This window comes from Phragmites australis, chromosome 16 (assembly GCF_958298935.1).
Source record: "Phragmites australis chromosome 16, lpPhrAust1.1, whole genome shotgun sequence".
NCBI lineage: Eukaryota > Viridiplantae > Streptophyta > Magnoliopsida > Poales > Poaceae > Phragmites > Phragmites australis.
In genome coordinates this window covers 16666981-16691457 of record NC_084936.1, presented here as the reverse complement: position 1 = coordinate 16691457, position 24477 = coordinate 16666981, and positions in this window count along the sequence as shown.

The following is a 24477-nucleotide window of genomic DNA, read 5'->3' as shown; positions in this document are numbered from 1 at the left end:
GAAGCATCAGTCTAGTCTGCACTCTGGACTGCAAGCATTCCTGTCTTGAAGGCACCAACATCGATCATTGACTAAGAGTCTATCGATCACGTCGTCGAAACATACTGGGAAACGTCATGTATGCATGTAATTATAAATAGAACATCAGAAATGGAGGCCACACTATTGTGCCTAGAAATACTGAAACGCCATGTCACGATAAATTAATAACTTCAAAATATTTTTTCTTGAGCCAAAATACCAATACTGTCGGTGTATCAGGAACCGGGAATCCCTGAGTCCCGAGGCCAGGCCAGCCGTCCGCCACGTGTCACCCTCCCGCGAGGTCCCTCCTGCGGGATGAGGAAAATCTAAGTTCCGGGAGAAGGTGCTCGGGGCCACAGCCTCTGGTGCCCGAGCACCCCAGTTCCCCGATGACCCGCAGGGTCCAAGTACCGGGAAGAAAGTGCTCGGGGAGGTGCCCGGTCGCCCCCGAGCACCCTAGTCCCCCGATGATCAGAAGAGCTAAGTTCCGGGAGAGAGCGCTCGGGGGGTGCCCGGTCGCCCCCGAGCGCCTGGTTCCCCGAGGGTCAGTGCAAAATTGCTCGGGAGAGAGTGCTCGAGGTTGCACGTGGCAGCCCCCGAGCACTCGGTTCCCCGAAGGTTCGTGCGAGAGTGCTCGGGAGAGAGTGCTCGGGGAGGTGAACAATACCCCCGAGCACTCGGTGCCCCGACGACCCAGAAGGGCCCCCGAGGGGCCCGTCGATGAGGTGTCAACCAGTCAGAGGTCCGAGGCCGCATTTAATGGGCGTGCGCGGCCTGACATTCCCAACTGCTCCCGTCGCAGTATCAGTCCCTGCCGCTTTGGCAGAGAGGCGTAGGGCCATTAATTGCACGGGTCCCGTCCCGTATCATCCGGTGTATCTCGGGATAACGTTGCCAGGATTAAGGCGTTCCGCCTGCCGCCCTGCCGTGGCAGAGGAACAAGACATGGCGGGCACGCCGGGTGCCTCTGTGGCTGCTCGGTGGGCCCCCTCAACGACGCCTGTCGCCAGGGCGTCCACAGTGACGGGTGACCGGACGCACGCCGCGTTTTTCCACCGCCCCTATCACTTCGCCCAGAGGAAATGATGACGTCTTTCTCAGTCGTGGCGTCTTGGAACTTGTGCCCCTTCTTTCCCATTCGGGGTATGTCGTGGCTGGCGAGTGCATAAAAGGATGGGCATACAGAAAGAGGAGGACATGGAAAAATCAGACAACATCAGAAAAAGATTGATCAAAACATCGGAGGAGAGAACAGTCGGAAAAGAGACAAGCCCAAGCAGTCGACCGTGCCACTCTAGGACGAAAACGTCGCAAGCAAGCCTGAGCAGAGCTAGAACAAGGAGCCTCAAGCTCTTAGTTAGACAATATATTCTTTGAACCAGATATATTCCTGAGGGATCCCCCTCAGGGTAAGAGATTGCCTCCACACAGGAGTAGGGTATTACGCCCCCGTGCGGCCCGAACCTGTCTAAACTCCGGTGCATTTACTTCCCTTTGCACTAGGTCGATCATCCCCCAGCACCGGCCGTTGCATTTATTTCCACTTCCATTTATTTCTCCGACGAACTTATTTAGGATCATCCCCCCGGCCGAATCTCTAAAAAGGGGTCTCTCGGGATCCCTGCGACAGGAGTTAATCCTCCGACAGCTGGCGCGCCAGGTAGGGGGGAACATCCCTGAATCTGTTCGTTTGTTTTCTTCCGCAGGAAAAAATGGCCAGTGGACACCGTCTCCAGCGTTCCGGCTCCACTTCCAGTGAAGGAATGCTGCCCGATGTCCAGGAGGCCCCAGTCGCTGCTGCGTTCTAGCAACAGCCACTATATGCGCGCGCGGCTTTTCCCTCCCAAGGGGACCAGGGTGATGGGCCCAGCAGGGCCGCCGCCACCGCCGGTGCACCATCCGACCCCCAGCAGGTGGTCAAAACACCGGCCTCCAGGTCCGCCTCTGGACAGCGCCGGGTGCCACTTCGGCGTAGACTCGCCTTTAGCGAGGCCGGCCCGGGGAGCGCGCTGCTTGCGGCGCATGCTCTCCTCAGGCACCCGCCCATCCAGGCAACACCGAACACTCCGGAAGGCCGGTGGATCCAAGACGTCGTCGCCCTGGTCGGCACTGCTCGCAGCCAGGTGCTGGCCGGAAGTTCTCGCGCCACCACCCAGCGTGGCGCTGCCAGAACCAGCTCATCAACGGGCAACGTTCGCACGGGCCGGGGGGCCTCCAGGCGGAGCGCCACCCCCTGGCCGCGTTCGAAGCCCAAGACCTCCGCTTGCGTCTCAACGAGCGGAGGGGCCATGAGGATGCGCGCATCACTCTCGAGCGCCAGTGGGAAACCCGGCAGGAGGCCGAGGCAGAGGATCAGGCTTCCTCTTTCCCGGCCCACGATCGCCGGGAATCCCCGGCTCACCGGCACTCGCCACCAAGGACTACCGCCCGCTCCATGGGGTACGGCACCGGTTGCCGTGCCTTTACCACTGAGTTCCGTCGGGTCAAGTGGCCCTCCAAGTTCCGCCCCGAGCTGCCGGAGAAGTACGACGGGTCCATCGACCCCGTCGAGTTCCTCCAGATCTACACTACGGCCGTCCAAGCGGCCGGAGGCAGCGAAAAGGTGATGGCAAATTATTTCCATGTTGCCTTGAGGGGCTCTGCCCATTCTTGGCTCATGAACTTACCCCCAGGGTCTATTAGCTCCTGGGATGACCTCTGCCACCAGTTTGTGGCTAATTTTCAGGGCATATTCACGCGCCCCGGTTTGGAGTGCGACCTCCACGCCGTCAAGCAACAGGAGGGGGAGACGCTGTGGCGCTTTATTCAGCGCTTCAGCCAGGTCCGCAACACCATCCCGTGGGTAGCCCCTCACGCTGTCATCGTCGCCTTCCGGCAGGGCATCCGCGACGAGCGGATGCTCGAAAAGCTAGGTACGCACGAAATCGAGACCACTGCGGAGCTCTTCACACTGGCCGATAAGTGCGCCAAGGCGGCGGAGGCCCGGGCGTGGCATGCTCCGCGCCCCACTGTCGACCAGTCAAGTTCTTCCCGTTCTGATAGGCGGGAAAAGAAGAAGAGAAGAAAGCGCGAAGCCGCTCCTGTCGAACCGGCCCAGGGCCCCGCCCATAGGCCGGCCCAGGAGCATGACCGCCGGCAAGAACACCGGGCGGCCGCCGACAGACGGCCCGCGCTCGCAAGGGCCCCTGCCAGGGCCCCTCCTCGGGCCCCAGCCCCCGCGAGGGCCCCGGCACCACCTAGGGCACCGGCTCCCGCAAGAGCCCCGGCACCCGGCCGGGCTCCTGCTCCAGCGAGGGTCCCCTCTCCCGCGGGGCCCGAGCTAGGCAAATGGTGCCCCATACACCAGACCAGATGGCACGATCTCACAGAGTGTCGTAGGGTCAAAGGTCCCGTCGAGCAGCGCCAGAGGGAACGCGACGAGTCCCACAGGGGAGGTGATGCTGAGGCCGCCCCCGACAACGCCGAGCTCGGCTTCCAGGAGCCCGAGCATACCATCGCCTTCATCGACGGAGGCGCCTACACGCCTTCCTCGCGTCGTGGCATCAAGGTCATGCGGCGCGAGGTGTGCTCGGCAACCCCGAGCGAGGAGGCCGCCAGGCCCCTGAGGTGGTCGGATGTCCCGATCACGTTCAGCATGGCCGATCACCCCGCAAGTACTGCAGCTGTGGGGCGACTACCCCTGGTGGTGTCCCCCACCGTCTGCAATGTCAAGGTCGGCAGAGTGTGATCGATGGGGGTGCGGGCCTCAACCTCCTATCCAAGGAGGCCTTTGAAAAGCTGCAGGTGTCCTCCAGGCGCCTAAGGCCGTCGCTCCCATTCTGCGGAGTGACACCCGGGCACTCCTTGCCCCTCGAGCAGGTCGAGCTACCCGTGACCTTTGGGAATCGGGACAACTTCTGCACGGAGAACGTCCTCTTCGACGTCGCGGAGCTCCCCCTCCCCTACAACTCCATCCTCGGGCGTCCGGCGCTCGCCAAGTTCATGATGGCCGCGCATTATGCGTATCTCACGGTTAAGATGTCGGGTCCAGCAGGCCCCATCTCCGTGATTGCCGACTCCGGCAGCGCCGTCTCCCGCGCCGAGCAGTCGTACATGGCTCTGGTTTCAGCACGGGCCGAAGTCGAAGGCTGCACAGGGGGCCCGGGACCCTCTTCATCCAAATCCCGACTCGTCGCCGACGCCTCTGTTCCTACGAAGGAGGTCGTGGTGGGCGAAGGCGCTACCCAGGTCGTCCGGATCGGTAGTGATCTGGGCAGCAAATAGGAAAGCGCACTCGTCACCTTCCTCCAGGCCAACGCAGACGTGTTTGCATGGCAACCATCTGACATGCCCGGGATCCCCAGGGAGGTGATTGAGCATCACTTGGCGATGCGCCCGGACGCCCGCCCGGTGAAGCAGAAGGTCCGGCGGCAGGCGCCGGAGCGCCAGGAGTTCATCCGGGAGCAGGTCAGCAAGTTCCTTGACACCGGATTTATCCGAGAGGTCCTCCACCCCGACTGGCTGGCAAATCCAGTCATCGTCTCGAAGGCCAACGGCAAGCTCCGCATGTGTGTGGACTACACCGACCTAAATAAGGCTTGCCCTAAACATCCTTTTCCCTTGCCCCGCATTGATCAAATTGTAGATGCAACCACGGGATGCGATCTTTTATGTTTTTTAGATGCAAAATCTGGGTATCACCAGATCCGCATGGCCGTAGAGGACGAAGAAAAAACTGCTTTTACCAATCCGGTGGGGACTTACTGTTATATGCCAATGCCTTTTGGTTTGCGCAATGCTGGGTCTTCTTTCCAGCGCGCCATTCGCATTACCCTTGATTCACAGGTTGGCCGCAATGTCGAGGCCTACATCGATGATCTCGTGGTCAAGTCCCGAGACCGCGCCACCCTGCTCGAGGACCTTGCTGAGACTTTCAACAGTCTCCGCACCACCCGCCTCAAGCTCAACCCCGAGAAGTGTGTCTTCGGGGTGCCGGCGGGCAAGCTCCTCGATTTCTTGGTTTCCGGCCGAGGAATCGAGGCCAATCCAGAGAAGATCCGGGCCATCGAGCAGATGCGACCCTCGGCTCGACTCAAAGAGGTCCAGCGCCTCGCCGGCTGCATGGCGGCCCTCGGGCACTTCATCTCCAAGCTCGGGGAGCGAGGGCTCCCCCTCTTCAAGCTTCTGAAGAAGACCGGTTGTTTTGACTGGACGCCAGAGGCCGAGCAGGCCCTCCGCGATCTGAAGAAGTACCTCACCTCGCCACCCGTGCTAGTGGCTCCCTCCGAAGGTGAGCCCCTACTGCTCTACGTCTCGGCCACTCCTCAGGTCGTAAGCATGGTATTGGTGGTGGAGCGTGACGAGTGCCCGGGGCCAGGTGCTGGGTCCCAGCTCCCGGTGGCCCCCGAGCACTCACCCGTCCTCACGGCTCCCCCCGAGCAAGGGGTCGAGCCCGAGCACTTGGCTCCCCCCGAGCAAGGGGTCGAGCCCGAGCACTTGGCTCCCCCCAAGCAAGGGGTCGAGTCCGAGCACTCTGCTCCTCCCGACCAGGGAGTCGAGCCCGAGCATTCGGCCAGCCCCGACCACGCCGCCGACCCTAGGGGCTGCAGCAACCCCTAGGGTAAAGCCGCCGTCCGGGCCCGTCGGGTACAACGACCGGTGTACTTCGTCAGTGAAGTCCTCCGGGAGGCCAAAACAAGGTATCCCCAGGCTCAGAAGCTGCTCTACGCCGTGCTCATCGCTTCCCGGAAGCTACGCCACTACTTTCAAGCGCACAAGGTCTCGGTGGTTACCACGTATCCATTGGGACCCATTCTCCGGAACCGAGAAGGCACCGGGCGTGTTGTCAAGTGGGCGGTGGAGCTGGCGGAATTCGACCTGCACTTTGTCAGTTGCCAGGCGATCAAAAGCCAGGCGCTCTCCGACTTCGTGGCAGAGTGGACACCCGTCCTCGAGGTCGTCCCAGAAGAGATCTCTGCGTATCCCGGGCACGATGCGCCTGGGCACTGGGTCACGCACTTCGACGGTTCCCTCTCACTGAAAGACGCGGGGGCCGGAGTGGTTCTCACCTCCCCAACGGGTGAAGAGCTCCAGTACGTCGTGCAGTTGCAGTTCCGCGCATCCAACAACATGGCGGAATATGAAGGTCTCATCGCCGGCCTCCGAGCTGCAGTGGGGCTCGGGATTCATCGCCTCCTGGTCAAAGGGGACTCCCAACTGGTGGTCAACCAGGTATCTAAGGAGTACCAGTGCACGGATCCTCAAATGGCGGCGTACGTGGCAGCGGTCAGGAAGCTGGAGAGGCGCTTCGATGGCTTGGAGTTGCGGTACGTCCCTCGCCGCGACAACACTCTGGCCGACGAGCTCTCCCGCCTGGCTTCCTCCCGTGCGCGCATCCCTGCCGGAGTCTTTGAAGAAAGACTCACACGGCCTTCCGTCCTGCCTGCCGAACAGGACGAAGGGGAAACCTCGAACCCAATTCAGGGGACCCCGGCGGTGCCCTCAGTGGGAAGCCCCGTCACGGTGTCACCGTCCGGCGAGTGTGCTGCACTCGCTGAATGTTCTCAAGATGCCTCGTGGATGTCCGACATCCGAGGGTACTTGAAGGAAAAGTCCCTTCCCGGGGATGAGGCATCTGCCAAAAGAGTTGCTCGGCAGTCCAGACGCTATGCCATAGTAGATGGGGATCTCTACCGGTGTAGCGTAGGAGGTGTCCTCCTAAAATGCATCTCCCGGGCAAAAGGCGGCGAGCTTCTCGCTAAGATCCACGAGGGCGAGTGCGGTGGCCATTCATCGTTCCGCACGCTAGTCGGGAAGGCCTTCCGGCAAGGTTTCTACTGGCCTACAGCTCTCCAGGATGCTTCCGAGCTGGTTCGGCGCTGCAGGGCGTGCCAGTTCCACGCAAAGTAGATTCACCAGCCAGCTCAGGCTCTTCACACCATCCCCCTGTCATGGCCTTTTGTGGTCTGGGGGTTGGACATTCTGGGTCCATTCCCCCGAGCAATCGGGGGCTATGAGTACCTCTACATCGCCATCGACAAGTTCACCAAGTGGCCGGAGGCGGTCCCAGTCATCAAGATGACCAAGAACACGGTGCTCCAGTTTATCCGCGGTATCACCAGTCGCTTTGGCATCCCGAACCGGATCATCACCGACAACGGCACCCAGTTCACGAGTGCCCTGTTCGGGGACTACTGCGAAGACCTCGGCATCAAGCTCTGCTTCGCCTCCGTCGCTCATCCTCGGAGTAACGGGCAAGTTGAGCACGCCAACGCGGAGATACTGAAAGGCCTCAAAACCCGGACCTATGACGTGCTCGCCAAGCACGGGAAGGGATGGGTGGACGAGTTGCCCGCCGTGCTATGGGCTAATCGGACCACGCCAAGTCGCGCCACCGGGGAGACTCCATTCTTCCTCGTGTACGGCGCTGAGGCGGTCCTCCCCTCCGAGCTCACTCTAGGCTCCCCCAGGGTGCATGCATATTCTGAGGGTGAGCAGGAGCAGCAAAGGCGCGACGACGTTGATTACCTGGAGGAGCACCGGCGTCGTGCCGCCGTCTGGGCGGCTCGGTACCAGCAGAGTCTGCGGCGATACCACCAGCGCCATGTCCGGGCCCGGTCTCTCGAGGTGGGGGACCTAGTTCTCCGACGCGTCTAGTCGCGCGAAGGAAAGAATAAGCTGTCCCCTATGTGGGAAGGTCCCTTCACCGTGATCGGGGTCCCGCGGGAAGGTTCTTTCAGGTTGGCAGCAGAAGATGGGCAGCCGCTTCCCAACCCATGGAACATCGAGCACCTGCGTAGGTTCTACCCGTAGACTCAGGTCAACCAGGTCGGGGGCTTCTCCCCCGCCCAAGTTGACCGGGGGCTACCACTAGCTGGGTAGGTAAGTCGCCCAACCTTGTAAAATTTGTCAATTCAATGTAAACCTCAATGTGCAGTCGTATGTCAATTCCTTTTTTCTGGATTCCATATGTTTAATCTGTCTAGTGAGATGCTCGATTGTGCGAGAAAAAGTTCGCTCTCTCATTTTCCCCACTGATAAAAGAATCCCAATCGGTATGCACGCGGGCAGTTGGCTCTGACTTACGTCCGATGTGGTAGGCTGTGGTGTTCGGTGTCGTGACAGGCTCCCGGGCACTACCGAGCTCCTGGGCGCTCTGGGTAATCCTATCGCTCGAGCTCCTCGACTAGTCCGAAGCCCAGGCCCCAGGGGCGGGCTGTCGGTGCTCGGTCTGGTCTGTCATACCCAGGCGCCACCGGACCATAGGACCTCTGGGTTATGCCTCTGTCTGCTCTTGTCCACCGGTCTGGATATTCAAGAGGTCTCGGGTCGAAAACGAGAGCAGTCTATAACAAGTACCGCACCAACAGAGCGCACAAAGCAAAGAAATTCCCTATTCTCTCTTAAGTCACAGGTCGACAATCAAGAGCAGCTTGACCACGAGGGCCTCGATGCCCAGGTCGCTGATCGGCCCCAAGGGTCCTCGGGTGGTCCTACCGCTTAGGCATGAGTGGTCGAGATCACCCGACCCCGGGATCCTCATGTGCCCCTTGACGCTCGGGCGCTCCGGCTGAAGGAACCAAGTCCCCGGGCACCCCGAGCTCGGAAGCACACACCCCTCCTGGATCGGTTGGCCGAAAGGCCGACAGTTGTCCGGTGAGTGGTTAAATTCAGACAAATTTACGTTCAATAGTATTCTGTTCCCGAGTCATCCTCGGGGGCCCTCGTATTCTAATCTGCCCGGTGAGATGATCTCCTCGCGCACAAAACCCTACCGTGTGTCTACTTTTTCCTAGAACAACAGAACAGTCCGTAGAAAGGTGTACCGCATGTGCGGTAATGTCCGACCGAAGTCCTTCGTGGTGGTCGTGGTGTTCGGTCCGCTTTTAAGGACCCCGAGCACTACCGAGTCCCTGGGTGCCCTAGGTAATCCTATCACTCGAGCCACTCGAGTAGTCCGGAGCCTAGACCTCAGGGGTGGGCTGTCGGTGCTCGGTTCGGTCCATCTTAAGCCCGGGCACCACCGAACCATGGGGACTCTTGGTCACATTTTCGCCCGTGTGCGTCTCCGGTCTACTGACTGAGTGGTCGCGAGGTGAAAAAGTACTCACCGGTCATGGCGTGTTCCGTGCTGGATCGATCCATCTCCAGAGCAAGGAAGTTCGTGTCTCTGTCTTTTGACTTAGACGATCGGAACGACTTCGTTCTCGGGGACGGAAAGGTCGGGAACGGTCCGACTAAGTACTCCCCGGGGCCTCAAGGCAAAACATCGGAAGAAACACTAAGTACTCAAGAGCACTGGAGTTGCAAGCCCAAGGAAAAGCTCCCATTATATTCACAAGGAAAATACAAGCTTTTCTAAGGGATCGCTCCCGTATTTACATCCAGCCAAGACAAAAATAAAAGAAAAGGAAACTACTACAAAAGCCTAATCGGCAGCAGAGTCGGCATCGGAGTCGTCTGGGCCATCCCCGGGGGCTGGTGGCGGTGGCACTTCCCGCCTGAAGCCAGCCGCCACCTCGGCAGCGGTGCTCCGAACTGCTTCCCAGGCGGCCTCTCCCTCGGCTTTGACCACTCCTTCCCGCGCTGGCTCCAGTGGGAAGTTCGGGTCTCTGCTCCGGTAGCAGGCCAGGACGTGCTCGGCCACCGCATGGGCCAAGCCGCGTCCTTCCCGGGCGGTGAGTTCCTGGACGGCCCAGGGCAGCGCCTCGAGGCGCTCGCAGACTTGTTGAAGCCCTAGGACTTGTCGTGCGGGGCTATCACTCTTCTCGTCCGCGACGAGTCGCCCAAGGCCGGCCCTCTCCACGGCCCACCGCATCCGCCGGAGTATGTCCTCCAACATTTGCTGCAGGTTGACCCGCGAGACAAAGGCAGTCTCGAGCTTCTCCTTCGCGGCCCGCAGCTGCACCTCGAGTCCCTGGCCCCCGGCCGCGCCAGAAGAACCGTCGTCAGTTGCGGAGCCAGCGGCTTGCTTTATCTGCGCCACCAGTTCGGCCTCCGCCTCATGTTTGGCATTCTCCTCCTCCCTGGTGGCGATGGCCGCTGCCGCCGCAGCAGCCTCCCCCTCTCGACGGGTCAGCTCCCCCTCCCGGCGGGTCAGCACGTCCTCCTGGTGGGCCAGCGAGTCCTCCCGGGCGCCCAGATCCGCCACCGTGATCTCATTGTCGACCTCCTGAAGGGAGACGTCCTCCTCCCACCGGCGGATATCTTCTTAAATCTTTCGGAGGTCTTCTTCCCAACGTTGGAGGCCGACGCGCGTCTGATCGGCCTCGCCCTCTTGGCGGGTCAGCTCAGCCCGGAGCTCCTCCGCCGCCTTCTCGCTGACCGCGACCGCCTGCACTTGCCCTGCCCTGGCAAGGGCCTCGGTAGCCTGCTGCCGCGATGCCTCAACCAGGAGGGCGGCGTCTTCTCGCTCCCGCGCGGCTTCGACGCGGGCGGCCTTCAAAATCTCCCACTCCTGCGCGACCTCCGCGCGGGTATCTTCCAGAAGCTTCTCCTCCCGCGCAGCCGCCACGCGGGCCTCATCCTGGGCGCTCGCAAGCTGCGCCCTCTCCAAGACCAGCTGGGCGCGCTCTGCTTCGAGCTGCCCCTCCTTCGCGTCCACCGCCGCGCCCAACCGCCCGACCGCCACCTGGACGCCCTCGATCGCGGCCAGGAAGGGGTTGGCAGGCCAGCCGGGCGCCGGTGGAGCCCCGGTTTCCCCGCGATCCACCTCCGGGGGGTTCGGGGTCCCCAAGGGTCACCACACGATCATCCGCCCCGGGCTCGGCATGCCCGAGGTAGGTTGGACCGCCGCTGGGCACTCGGGCGACGGCCGCGTTCCTGCCTCGGCCGCCGCATCCGCCGGCCCCGGCAAGGCCGCTGCTTCCGCCACCATCCACCCCGGGCTCTGCATGCCTGGGGTAGGTTCCACCGGCGCCGAAGGTTCGGGCAACGGCTCCGTCCTCCCCTCGGATGCCGCTTCCGCCGTCCTCCCCTCGGCCGCCGCTTCCGCCGTCCTCCCCTCGGCCGCTGCGTCTGCTGGCGCCCCCGCCATCGCGGCGTTCGCCTGCCTCGGCTCGGCCGGCAGGCTTGGCTCTGGTGCCAGCGCCGGTGCTCCTTCGATCGCAGCGGCGCTCGTGGGTGGCCTGCGGGAGATAAACGAAGTTTAAAATCGAAGCCTAGTTCGGGCACAGAGCGCCCAAGAATGGGTGAAGAATGAAACTTACTCGGTCGTAGTCTCCCGGTACTGCCATTTGGCCGCCGGGAGCCTGAAGTCCGGATCCGACATTGCCGGCCCAGAATCCTCCCGTCTCCTCTTCCGCCGGGTCAGGCCCCATCCTCACAAGACGCAGTTCCAGGACCGGGAACGCCGCCGCTGCTGATGGCGACGGCGGGGAATCCGGCACTGGGATGTAGACTCGGGGGCGCTTCCCCCGATCCCCCGGCGCCGTCGCTACTACGCTCTCGGCGGTGCCATCTTCTCTGGTGCGGCGGCGCCCTCTTCTCTGGTGCGGCAGCTGTTGCCCGCAGCGGCCCCGCCACCAGCCCGTGCCGGGCTGTTCGTGGCCTCCTCGCTGGCCAACTCGTCCAACCCGGGGAGCTCGGGGGCCTCGGGGCTTCGGCTCCTCGGCCGGTCCACGAGCCCCTGGGCATCAAACTCCGGCAGCATCGCCATGATCGCCGCACGCTCGGGGTTGGCGCAGAGCGCCATCTCCGGCCACGGGAGCTCCGCCCGGCTCATGTCTACCACTCCGGTCACCACTCGGGTCATGCCCCTCAGCTCCGCTGGGCCCAGGTCCCAGCTTGCGCCGATTTGGGTCCGGGTGATATCCTCGGGCCCGGTATAGAGCCAGCACGGCCGGGCCCGCTCCCGCAGGGGCACCAGGCGAAGGCACAAGAAGTCCGCCACCACCATTACCGAGGTCAGCCTGGAGTCGCGCAGGAGCCTGATGCGCTCGAACACCAGCTCCAACCTCGCGTCCTCCGGCGGCAGCACCTCCCACGTCGACTTTCGGGGCTCCGCCGCCGCTTCTGGTAGAGCAAGGCGATCATGGGGGTCGACGTCGACGAAGAACCAGTCCCGTCGCCACTCCTCCCATTTGCTGTGCAGCACCTGGGGGATGTACTGCTCCCCCAAGCCGTCTCGCAGCCGAAGATTGCAGCACCCCGCGACGTCCGCCATAGAATACCCCCTCTTCTTCCCGGCCGACCGCAAGACAAAAAAATGCTGGAGAAGCGTCGCCGAAGGCACCACCCCCACGAACATCTCGCAGAGGTGCGCGAAGACCGCCAGCACCATGACGGAGTTGGGGCTCAAGTGCACCAGTTGGATGCCGTAGGTGTCGAGAACTTGGAGGAAGAAAGTTGAAAACGGCGGCACCAACCCCGCCACCACAAAAGAAGTGAACAAAATGATTCGCCCAGGAACGGTCATCGCCGGTGGGAAGTTCGTCGGCGTCACCACCACGGCTCCCTCCTGCCCCTCGGGGACCAGCAGCTTCCTGATTTTGGCCGCCGCCTCTTCATTCTTCAGACGAGACTCCGGCAGGACGCCGTCCGGAGTCCTGTCACGATGGCCTCCTCCGGCTCTTGGCATCTCGACGGGAGCGGAGGTTGTCTGGTGGTGGAGAGAAAGGAGGAAAAGCGCTCCGATCGCCTGAAAGGTTTCTAAGGGCTCCGGAGCACGAAGGAGACAAGAGCAAGATCGCAAGAAGGCGTAAAGAGGGGGGGGGGGTGGATCGATCCCCTCCCCCTTTTATATTTCAGAGTTCAAACGTTGCCGGCCAACGGTTCGCTCGGCGGGACGGCTTCCTTGGTCAACGCAACTACCAGGCGAATCTCCCGCCGATCGTGTGGCGTCAGCGGCTGCCAGGCGTATTTTCCTCGATCTGCACGACAGCCGCGCGTGTCGCCCGTACCATTGTCATGCCCTTCGGGAGTTGTGTGGCCACGCGTCCGCTTGTCTCCCCGGTGGGCCGTACCAGAGGCCCGGGTCTAAATGGCCAACTCTTGAAAGCCTGCCATGTGGCGTCCACGCCAGCCTCGGCCTCGTCTGCGACGAAGGGCCCATCCGCAGTCTCCGTGCCATCACCTGCCAATGGGCCCGGGGGCTACTGTCGGTGTATCAGGAACCGGGGATCCCTGAGTCCCGAGGCCAGGCCAGCCGTCCGCCACGTGTCACCCTCCCGCGAGGTCCCTCCTGCCGGATGAGGAAAATCTAAGTTCCGGGAGAAGGTGCTCGAGGCCACAGCCTCTGGTCCCCGAGCACCCCAGTTCCCCGATGACCCGCAGGGTCCATGTACTGGGAAGAAAGTACTCGGGGAGGTGCCCGGTCGCCCCCGAGCACCCTAGTCCCCCGATGATCAGAAGAGCTAAGTTCCGGAGAGAGCACTCGGGGGGTGCCCGGTCGCCCCCGAGCACCCAGTTCCCTGAGGGTCAGTGCAAAAGTGCTCGGGAGAGAGTGCTCGGGGTTGCACGTGGCAGCCCCCGAGCACTCGGTTCCCCGAAGGTTCGTGCGAGAGTGCTCGGGAGAGAGTGCTCGGGGAGGTGAACAGTACCCCCGAGCACTCGGTTCTCCGACGACCCAGAAGGGCCCTTGAGGGGCCCGCCGATGAGGTGTCAACCAGTCAGAGGTCCGAGGCCGCATTTAATGGGCGTGCGCGGCCTGACATTCCCAACTGCTCCCGCCGCAGTGTCAGTCCCTGCCATGCTTTGGCAGAGAGGCGTAGGGCCATTAATTGCACGGGTCCCGTCCCGTATCATCCGGTGTATCTCGGGATAACGTTGCCAGGATCAAGGCGTTCCGCCTGCCGCCCTGTCGTGGCAGAGGAACAAGACAGGGCGGGCACGCCGGGTGCCTCTGTGGCTGCTCGGTGGGCCACCTCAACGGCGCCCGTCACCAGGGCGTCCACAGTTACGGGTGACCGGACGTGCGCCGCGTTTTTCCACCGCCCCTGTCACTTCGCCCAGAGGAAATGATGACGCCTTTCTCAGTCGTGGCGTCTTGGAACTTGTGCCCCTTCTTTCCCGTTCGGGGTATGTCGTGGCCGGCGAGTGCATAAAAGGATGGGCATACAGAAAGAGGAGGATATGGAAAAATCAGACAACATCGGAAAAAGATTGATCAAAACATCGGAGGAGAGAACAGTCGGAAAAGAGACAAGCCCAAGCAGTCGACCGTGCCACTCTCAGACGAAAACGTCGCAAGCAAGCCTGAGCAGAGCTAGAACAAGGAGCCTCAAGCTCTTAGTTAGACAATATATTCTTGTAACCAGATATATTCCTGAGAGATCCCCCTCAGGGTAAGAGATTGCCTCCACACAGGAGTAGGGTATTACGCCCCCGTGCGGCCCGAACCTGTTTAAACTCCGGTGCATTTACTTCCCTTTGCACTAGGTCGATCATCCCCCACCACCGGCCGTTGCATTTATTTCCACTTCCATTTATTTCTCCGACGAACTTATTCAGGATCATCCCCGGCCGAATCTCTAAAAAGAGGTCTCTCGGGATCCCTGCGACAGGAGTTAATCCTCTGACAAATACCTTATACTATTCAGTAAACTACTGTTGAAGATGAAACACAGCTGAAACTTCGCAACAAATCAAGCATGATTAGAAGGCGTGCGCAGTTTTTCGTAGAATTCATATAGCAAATAGCAGTGAATATTGCAAGATGATCCCCTGCATGCCATAGATAGGTGAACTGAAGTTGTTCTCTCCTGTTGATTAATTATCAAAGACTGAAGTTTAACTGAATTCAGACAATGTTTCTGACACAATTAATCTCAATATCGAGCCAACATCATGCGGAAACTTCAATATATGTCCCTTTATATATGTACCTGTCAGTTAGCATTCTTGTCTATAGTACTCTTGATAAAACAAAAACTAGCCGAGCTTGTCTGCTTAGTTGAATACAATTTTGGCAATTACTGGAGCAAGCTAGCAAGGAAACCCACCCCTCCGCCTCAAGTCAAGTCATTCATTATACCTGATTCTACCTGCTCTCTTCATCCTGTTTGAGAGAAATATCTAAGAATAGTTAGCCTATAATCACAATAATATATTTTGCCTGAATTCTACGCGCTATCAACTTGACGCTCTAGGTATTAAATTTGATTTTAACTTGGAAGGTGCAAGGAAAAGATCTATATATACATACTGCATCAGCTCCTACGGCCGTGCCATTTATTTGTCTCAAGAAAAATAAATTATCATATATAGAGTTGTAGACCAATATGAACCTCTAGCTACTAATACTACATAAACTAGAGGAGATTTCATTAATTTGCAGGGAACCATGAAGGAAAATACATGATTATATCACTACACATGTTCTCTTTCCGTTTAATGTTCAGACTTCAGAGTTCAGACTACAGACCGATGGTGCCTACGTGTGCCACGTGGTTTCCACAAACAAATGTTAAGATTCAGTTTAAACTAACAAGATCAAACTTTTGTTAACACGTGGATCACCAACAAGTTCAAATGTTACAGGAAGGATGGATGAAAATGCATGGCTGTGGCCAGCATTAATTCATTGACTTTTGAACTATGAAACATTCGTGCAACTACGCACCTGACCGTCATTCACTTAGTTAACAGGCGTGACCAATGTTTGATATAATTCAAGTAGGAGCTAGAAGTACTATTGTTTTCTCTATAATTAGTTAAATATGTTTAATATTAATAATTTTATAAATAAATATTGAAATATACAAAATTTGTGAATCTAATTTTTTTTATTCTTTTTTGTCGTGCTTCATAAAAAAATAAAAAACAGGCGCGGTTTAGACGCGCTAATCAAACTAGTATGTCATAGTTCACAAGCAAACTGAAGTCCTTCTCTCTGCTGATAAAATAGTACATAGAAACTGTGTTTAGCTGAATTCAGACGATGCTTCTTACACGATTGATCAGACACATAAAAGCTTCAAACTTCAGGAAATCGTTATACCTTCCTAATGGACATTATTGTCAACGATTGATGAACAAAAAACTATATAACCGCGTGCAGACTAGCCATTCCTGTCTGATAGTTGAATCTAGTTTGGCCATTCCTCATGCTCTGGCCGCAATTCAAGGAACGAAATTAATCGATCTGCTTCTGCTACCTATTCTCTTTTTCCTCTTTGAAGGAAATATAAAGAGTAGTTAGCCTTGGATCACAATTATATATTGCCAAGATTCTACACGCTATCGACTTGACACTGTGGGTATTAAATTTCATTTGAACTTGGAAGGTGCAAAGGAAACATCTCTGCAAATACTGCTTCAACTAATCAGTTCTTACGACCATGACAACGATCTGTCCTAAGTATTTGAATTGGCATATATAGATCAATATCTGCTTCAAGGAAGTTAACATCAACTAACTGATCATCTCTCTGTATATAATCAGATACAACGTTGTTTTTAAAGAAAAAAATATAGAAACCGTATTAAGCCAATAAGATAAAAACATCCATAAAATACGAAAATAACAAATTTGTTCAATCTTGGAGTTTTACGTGAAGGATCAGGAAACAGTAATATCGATTCCTGCGTTGGTTATTAGCATAAGCATCGCATTTCATGCCCACATAATGACATAACTTCAGGATTGGATGTACCTATATTGAAAAAAGAATAGCAGCAATGGATCAAATCTGTGTGAAAAAATAAAAGAAATTATGGTTAGCATGCGAACCAATTATATTGCATACTTATTCTTGATTGAACAACTTAAACAAACGCATGCTGCGTCCAACATGCATTACGTAGTCAGGGTTCCACATGTTCATTACTTATAGAAAATTCATTCATGGTTACCTGAAGGGTTAAGCATAGCTGAGAACTAACGTCAATCGGACGCCCCACACAAAGATATAGCAAGTGAATTACATTTGGTACAAATAAATCCTGAGTTAACAGCTGGTACAAACTTTTAGTTCTCAATACCCTAATTTGAATTACACTGGATCCAGCAGAATAGAAAGTTCGTGCGAAAAATTAAAATAAATTATGGTCAACAGGGGAACCAAGTATATTGCATATTTCTCATTGATTGAACAACTGACATAAATGCACACTGGGCCCAGCAGGCATTACGTACTCACTGGGTTCAACATGCGTTACTCAGAAAGTTCATTCATGGTTACCTGAAAGGTTAAGCCGGCTGAGACCCAACACCAATCGGACGCTCCAGACAAACATATCGCAAGACAATTATTGATAAAATATCATAATTTGTATTACAAAATTGGTAAAAATTAATCTTCAATAGTAGCCATGATAAATCAGTCGCGCATGCAATTACCATGCTTCTACCATTCGTAGGCTATATATATATGGCACCTCTGAAGACACATTGGCGCCAACTCAAGCTAAACAAGCACTAGAGCAAGACAAATATCACGCATAACACGAACAATGTTCAAGTCCATGGCCTCGAAGACCACCACTTCGAAGGGTATGCCTCGATTCATATACTATCCCGATCTCATGGATGCAGTTAGGAGATCAACTGATTGAATATTGTATTGTCTGACCTCTGACGTGCTGGAAATGCAGGGGTATCTACTCCCGTACCCAGCCTGAGAGGATCAAAGGCGTCCTCTTCGGGGTATGCAGTTGATCAGGCTCATGAGCAAAAGGCATCCATTGCTGGTTAGTCCCTGATGCATGAAACTGATTAAATCATCATTTCAATCAAAACCTAGAGCTTTTGACTTTGCGAGAGTTCAATCAAGTGCATGCATTCTCCATTTGTTTTATGCGTTTCCATTTCTTTTGCGTCTTTCTTCGTCCCATTTTTTTCTTTTTGTGTGTTTCTGGTCAGCACGTATCTTGAGACTTTTTGCTCGATACATGATGTCTCCCTTGACAATTAACATGGTTCCGTTTGCTTTGTCTTGTGCGTCCATGCAGCTGCAAAAGCTAAAGGTTTGGAGACTCCTCCGCCGACCACTGGGAATGGACATACGTCGACGAACAAGTATCAGAGCGGAGACCAAAAGACGCCTGCAACAAGTATGTGAACCTAGTACATGCAACCATGTATATACTCACAGAAGCTTCATGCATTTCTCTTCATCTACATGTTGGTCTTCAGAAACATAGTGCAGCAAGCCGTGTATATAGTCACTGAAATTTGGCACGTTCATCTTCATCTATCTGCAAGTGTGATTTTGGAAACACTAACATATATATTTTCATCTTTTTAATCAGGTAAGGGTATTTCTAGGCCTGTGACTAAGGGATCTACATAAGCAATGAAGAAGAATATATGCATCTGTCTTTCAACTACTACTTACATGTGTGACTGTAAATCAATATATAGTGTAATAGTCACAAGGTAGAAAAAATATAATACTTTTATATAAATATGTTATTAGATTGCTGGATTGGTTAATGTATGTATGATAGTCATATATCCCAAAAAAATGTATATGGCCCCTTGTAAAAAAATAATGTACAGCCTCATATTGAAAACTGAAAGCAAGCTATGAATTATATTTGTTCTGTTTGCTTAATTATATTTTTTCTTACAATAATCCAATACATGCTACGTTCCTGTGTTGTGCGTTTGTATCTTGTTAATGGGTGAAGTCATTGAAGCATATATAGGAAAAAATGGTTCTAAGCATTGCACTTGGTTGGTATTTGATGGACGAACACGCTTCTCCCAAGCTCGACCTCACCTTTCTCTACTCTATCCATTTTCATCTTTGGACAACAAACGTGGCTTGAATTTTAAAACAGTTTGCTTCTTAAAAGTGCAAAAAGTTAAATGCGCTTTAGGCCAAGGGCATGCATGGATTAAGAAATAGTAGTAGTTCGTGTTAGCGATATGGTTTGCGTATCGTGGTTTATCTCTTGCCGTATCATGTTAGGTCTCTCCCTTCCTTATCTACCGGACTTTACTTCTATAAACCAGTTTGTATACAGAAGGCTAGAGCCTATATATACATGTACAAGGACCCCAAATCAATCTATCAATTGTGTGATTCCGCCCATTTTTCATGGTATCAATTTAGGTTTTATTTTCGCTTCCGCTTAACCCTAACTCATCGCCAGTTGATGAGCCACCGCTGACCATCCGATCGACTGCATCCCGGCGCCGTTTCGGCACACAGTGCCTTGTCTCGGTCGGGTTCCTCGCGTCACACCTCCTGGCTCTCTGCCAGCCTCCTGGAGATCATCATGACACCTCAAACAATGGCTCATGCCTTCTGTGAAGAGCCTGGAGCAGCAATTCCTTGACAACAAGCAGGCTCAAGCCCTGCACCTCGAGGTGGAGTTTTGCACTTTCGTCCAAGGTGCTCTACCCGTCACCGACTACTGTTGCAAGATTAAGGGCATGGCTGATGCCATCGGTGATCTTGGGGGGGGGGGGGGGGGCATTAGCGGCCGCACTCTTGTTCTCTCCATGCTACGCAGACTAAATGGACGCTTCTCACACGTGGCCACCATACTGCCCATGCAATGGCCTTTCCCTTACTCTGTCGAGACTTGGTCCATCCTTCTACTTGAAGAGCTCATGCAGAATGGTTGCCCTCAGCCTCCTTGGCCCTCCTCGCCACACCTCCTGGCTCCTCCCTGCTCCCCTCACTTTGCGGCACAAGCGGCTCTAACAGCAACACCGGTGGCTCCAACAAAAACACAGAAAGCACTAACCCCCATTCTGGTGGGTGGCCTCTTGTCCATAATCCTTGGACTGGGATGGTTCAGGTCTAGCCAAGTGTTGTTGGTGCTCTAGGTTTGCACCCTCTGCAACATCGGTTGTCCTTCGGTGTTATTCTGTAGCAGGCGCGCACACTCTCTCTGCCAAAGTGCCCTCTCTAGTGCCGGCCTTCTAGGCTTAGCCGGCACCGCCCCAGCTCGGGCCGTAACAACAACCTCCGCCAAATGCATAGCAGCAGCCAGGTGCCTCAGTGCTGTGGACTTGGAACCAGCACAGCCTTGCTAACACCTTCAACACATCAACGCTCACTCCACCTCTCATATGACGTATGACATCGGTTACCTTTTTGTTCCACTCCCACCTTCCTCCCATACTCCCTCACATATTATCGTCGGCAACAGGTCTTTGCTTCCTATTACTTCCACTGTATCGACCTCCTTCCTTGCTGCCTCCTGACCCCTTCACCTATGAAACATCCTAGTCACACCACACATAATAAAAATCTTATTTGTGTTTGTCAGTTTACTACTGATAACAACTGTTCCATTAAGTTTGACCCGTTTGACCTCTCTGTGAAGGATCTTCCCATCAAGAACGTGATTGACAGGTGCAATAGCTCCAAACATCTTTACTCGCTCAAGCCATCGGTCCCTAGTCCCCATGCCTTCGTTGCTAGCACTGCTTCCACCACACTTTGCCATCGTCGCCTTGGTATCCCCGACCATGAGTCTATGTCTCGTTTAGCTAATGTTGTTGTTATTACTTGTAATAAAACTGCACCCAAGTCTTTGTGTCATGCTTGTCCATTAGGTCGTCATGTTCATCTTCCTTTTAGTCCTTCCAGTTCTCGAGCTCTCAACAATTTTGATTTAATACACTGTGATCTTTGGACCTCACCTATCGCCTCCATGTTTGGTTACAAGTATTACCTTGTAATTCTTGATGATTGCTCACACTTTTCTTAGACTTTTGCCATTCACCTCAAATCCGAGACGCTCACCATCCTCTCCAATTTCTTCACCTATGTTGCAACGCAATTTGGGCGCACCATCAAAAGCGTTCAATGTGACAATGGGCACAAGTTTGACAACACTTCCTCCCGTCACTTCTTCCTTACTCATGGTGTTGCACTCCGCCTGTCATACCCATATACTTCTGAGTAAAACGGCAAGGCCGAACGCATCATCCGAACCACTAACAACAGCATGCATACCCTTCTATTCCAAGCCAGTATTCCACCACCATATTGGGCCAAAGCTTTATAGGCCGCTACATACCCATTAAACCGGCACCCCACCAAAACCCTCAACTTCACACACCCTTTTTTGCTCCATATAGAGTTCACCCAACCTACTCCCACCTTTGTGTTTTTGGGTTCTAGTGTTATCCTAACTTTTCATCCACTGTTGCGCATAAGCTTGCCCCACATTCAACATTGTGTGTCTTTCTTGGCTATCCCTCAGAACATAAAGATTACCGCTATCTTGACTTATAATCGAATCGGGTAATCATCTCCCGGCACATCACATTTGATGAGGCATCCTTCCCGTTTCTTGAAGTGCGATCAGTGCCCTCTCAAGGCGACTTTGATTTTTTATCGAAGATGAACTCTACCCCAATGACTGTTGGGTCACGCTGTTTTGCAGGACCTTCTACTGTGCCCACCTTTAGCGCCTGTGTAGTCTACACCAACCTCAGGCTTAGCACCTGCGCTTACCTGCCTGCGCCGGTTTTAGCCTCGGCTCTTGTGCTAGCCGTGGCCGCTCCGGTCTTAGCTGTCGCGCCCATGGTGGCCTTGGCGCTGGCCTTGTCTATGATGCCGCCTACGCCAGACTCCGTTGCGGCACCTACTGCTAGTAAGGCACCGCCCGTATTGGCCTCGGTGTTCACACTGACCTCGACACCCCCTGCTGTGCCACACGCTCCTACGACCCAACCGCTTTCCACCTCTACCGTCTCGATCGTGCCTGTCTCCAATGACCATGCCATGGTCACCAAAGGCAAGCAGGGATTTCGATAGCCAAAGCTACCTCTCTACATTCATGCTGCTGTTATGTCACCATTGCCGAAGACATTCCATACTACTTTGGTGGATGCAAATTGGCATGACGCCATGGACGCCATTCTGCAGGCAAACAGTACATGGGATCTCGTACCCCGAGCTCTGAGAGCCAACATTGTCATGGGTAAATGGGTGTTTCATCATAAGTTTCATTTTGATGGCTTGCTTGACCTCTACAAAGCTTGTTGGGTACTTCGCGGGTTCACTCAGCGTCCCGGGATTGACTTTGATGAGACCTTCAGTCTTGTGGTAAAACCTACTACTATTTGTACAATGCTCACTGTTGCTCTCTATTAGGTTGGCCCATTTATCAGCTTGATGTGAAGAATGCTTTTCTGCATGGAACTCTAACTGAGACAGTTTACTATGTGTAACCCTTCTCGACCTGAGCACGTTTGCCACCTCAACAAGTCACTATATGGTCTTAAGCAAGCACCCCAGGCTTAGTACAATCGCTTTGCTTCCTACCTGCTCTCCATCGCCTTTATGGGTGCTCGGTCAAACATGTCACTCTTCATCCTGCGGCATGACTCTGGCACTATCTACCTTTTGCTCTATGTGGATGACATAGTTCTGACGGCCACTTCTGTCTCTCTCCTTCGGCGGACTATTGAAGCCTTGAAAAAGGTGTTCTCCATGAAGGACCTTGGGCCCTTACACCACTTCTTGGGTGTGTCTGTTACTCAACAGGCGGACAATCTATTTCTCTCTTAGCGGCAATATATTCTAGATATCTTGGAGCGTGCTCATATGACGTACTACAAGCCCTGCAACACACCTGTGGACACATGCTCTAAGGTCTCCTCCCACCACGGATCACGTGTGGCCAACCCCAGCCACTACCACGACCTTAATGGTGCTCTCCAATACTTGACCTTCACCCATCTGGATATCACTTATGTAGTTCAATAGGTATGTCTTCATATGCATGATCCTCGGGAGCCCCATTATGCTCTCAACAAGCGTATTCTTTGCTATCTCTGGGGTACCATTTACTATAGCTTGTAGCTTCATCAGAACTTCATTTGCGACTTGACAGCCTACTCCGACGCCGACTGGGTGGGGTGTCCAGACACTCACCACTCTACTTTGGGCTACAACATGTTTCTTGGTGATAAACTAGTCCACCAAGAGGAAACACACGGTCTCTCATTCCAATGCTGAGGCCAAATACTGAGGAATTGCCAATGCTATCTTCGAGACATGTTGGTTCCACTAGTTACTTCAGGAGCTTCACTGTCCACTCCGACGAGCTACCATTGTTTATTGTGATAATATCAGTGTTGTCTATCTCTCGACGAATCCTGTGCAACATCAATGCACGAAGCACATGGAGATCGACTTGCATTTTGTTTTGGATCGTGTCGCTGCTGGCTCAGTACAGGTTCTTCATGTTCCTACGTCGTCGCAGTACGCTTACATCTTCACCAAAGGTCTCCCCTCACAGTCTTTGTGGCATTCAGGACCAGTCTGAACGTCTGCCCTGCTTCCGCTCCAACCGAGGGAGCCTATTAGCGATATGGTTAGCGTATCTTTGCGTATCATGGTTTATGTCTTGCCGTATCAATTTAGGTCTCTCCCTTCCTTATTTACTGGGCTTTACTTCTATAAACCAGGTTTGATACGGAAGGCTAGAGCCTATATATACATGTACAAGGACCCCAAATCAATCAATCAATTGTGTGATTCCACACATTTTCAAATCGGATGGTGAGTGTGCATGCACGAACTATGGATTAGACAATCCTCCGCATAGAGCCAAAGAGGGAGCTAGGTTAATTACATCAAAATTTCATTAAGGCAAGTTCATGCATGTGATGGATGCATGCATGGCCTGTGTGCCTTATACAAAGGGGCCATAAGAAATTCCACGCTGTGTGTATATTGATAGTTAGATCGCATGGTTTATAGATTAATTGTAGCTACACACGGCAAGGGTGATGGCCATCGATCGAGTCAAGTCTCTAATGATCAAATGAAACCCACATCCCCATCTGCTCCATACGTTCGTAGAAGCATGCAAACCCTGAACGCATAATGTGTTAATTTTAACGATGCACATAGGATTGATTGAACACTGCTTCGTCTGCTCGTGCATTAAATGGCGGAAGAACAATAAGAGAAACTTGTCAGCACTCAGCAATTAGCAAGGGTCCTATACAAAACAGATATTATTTGTCGTAGATCTCAGAGGTCTACTCATGTTCCTACTCTTTGTTCTCCGTTTTGCATGCTTTTCTTTGTGTTCAGTGGATTTCTTATTTCAACATGATTAGTCTTGGTTTGATCTATCCAAAATCTCCCTAGGGCACTACCTCAAAACAGGTTATCATAGATGGATGTTAAACCCTATCACAGACAGGTTTGGGTTCCATCTCTGTAAAAATGTCTGTGATATCGAGCTTGTCACAGATGGGTAAAACTCTGTCTGTGACATAGCTACACACAGACAAGTGTAAATAAGACATGCGTTTGCAATATAGCTACACACATCTCGATTTTTCATGTCTCACAGATGGATTTTGCTAAAAAAAAAATGTTTGTGTATATGAAGTGTCACAAACGGATTTTGCCGAAAAACCGTCTGTGTGACCCTTTACCCCTGAGAACCCATTTTACTTCTTGGCTGCCCTCACAATATGGTATATATCACATGCAAATTAACATAAGAACATCACAAACATGCATCACACAGGCATACATCGCAGGGATCAAACACAAATTAACATAAGAATATAGTTCATTACATAAAACTACATATAACATT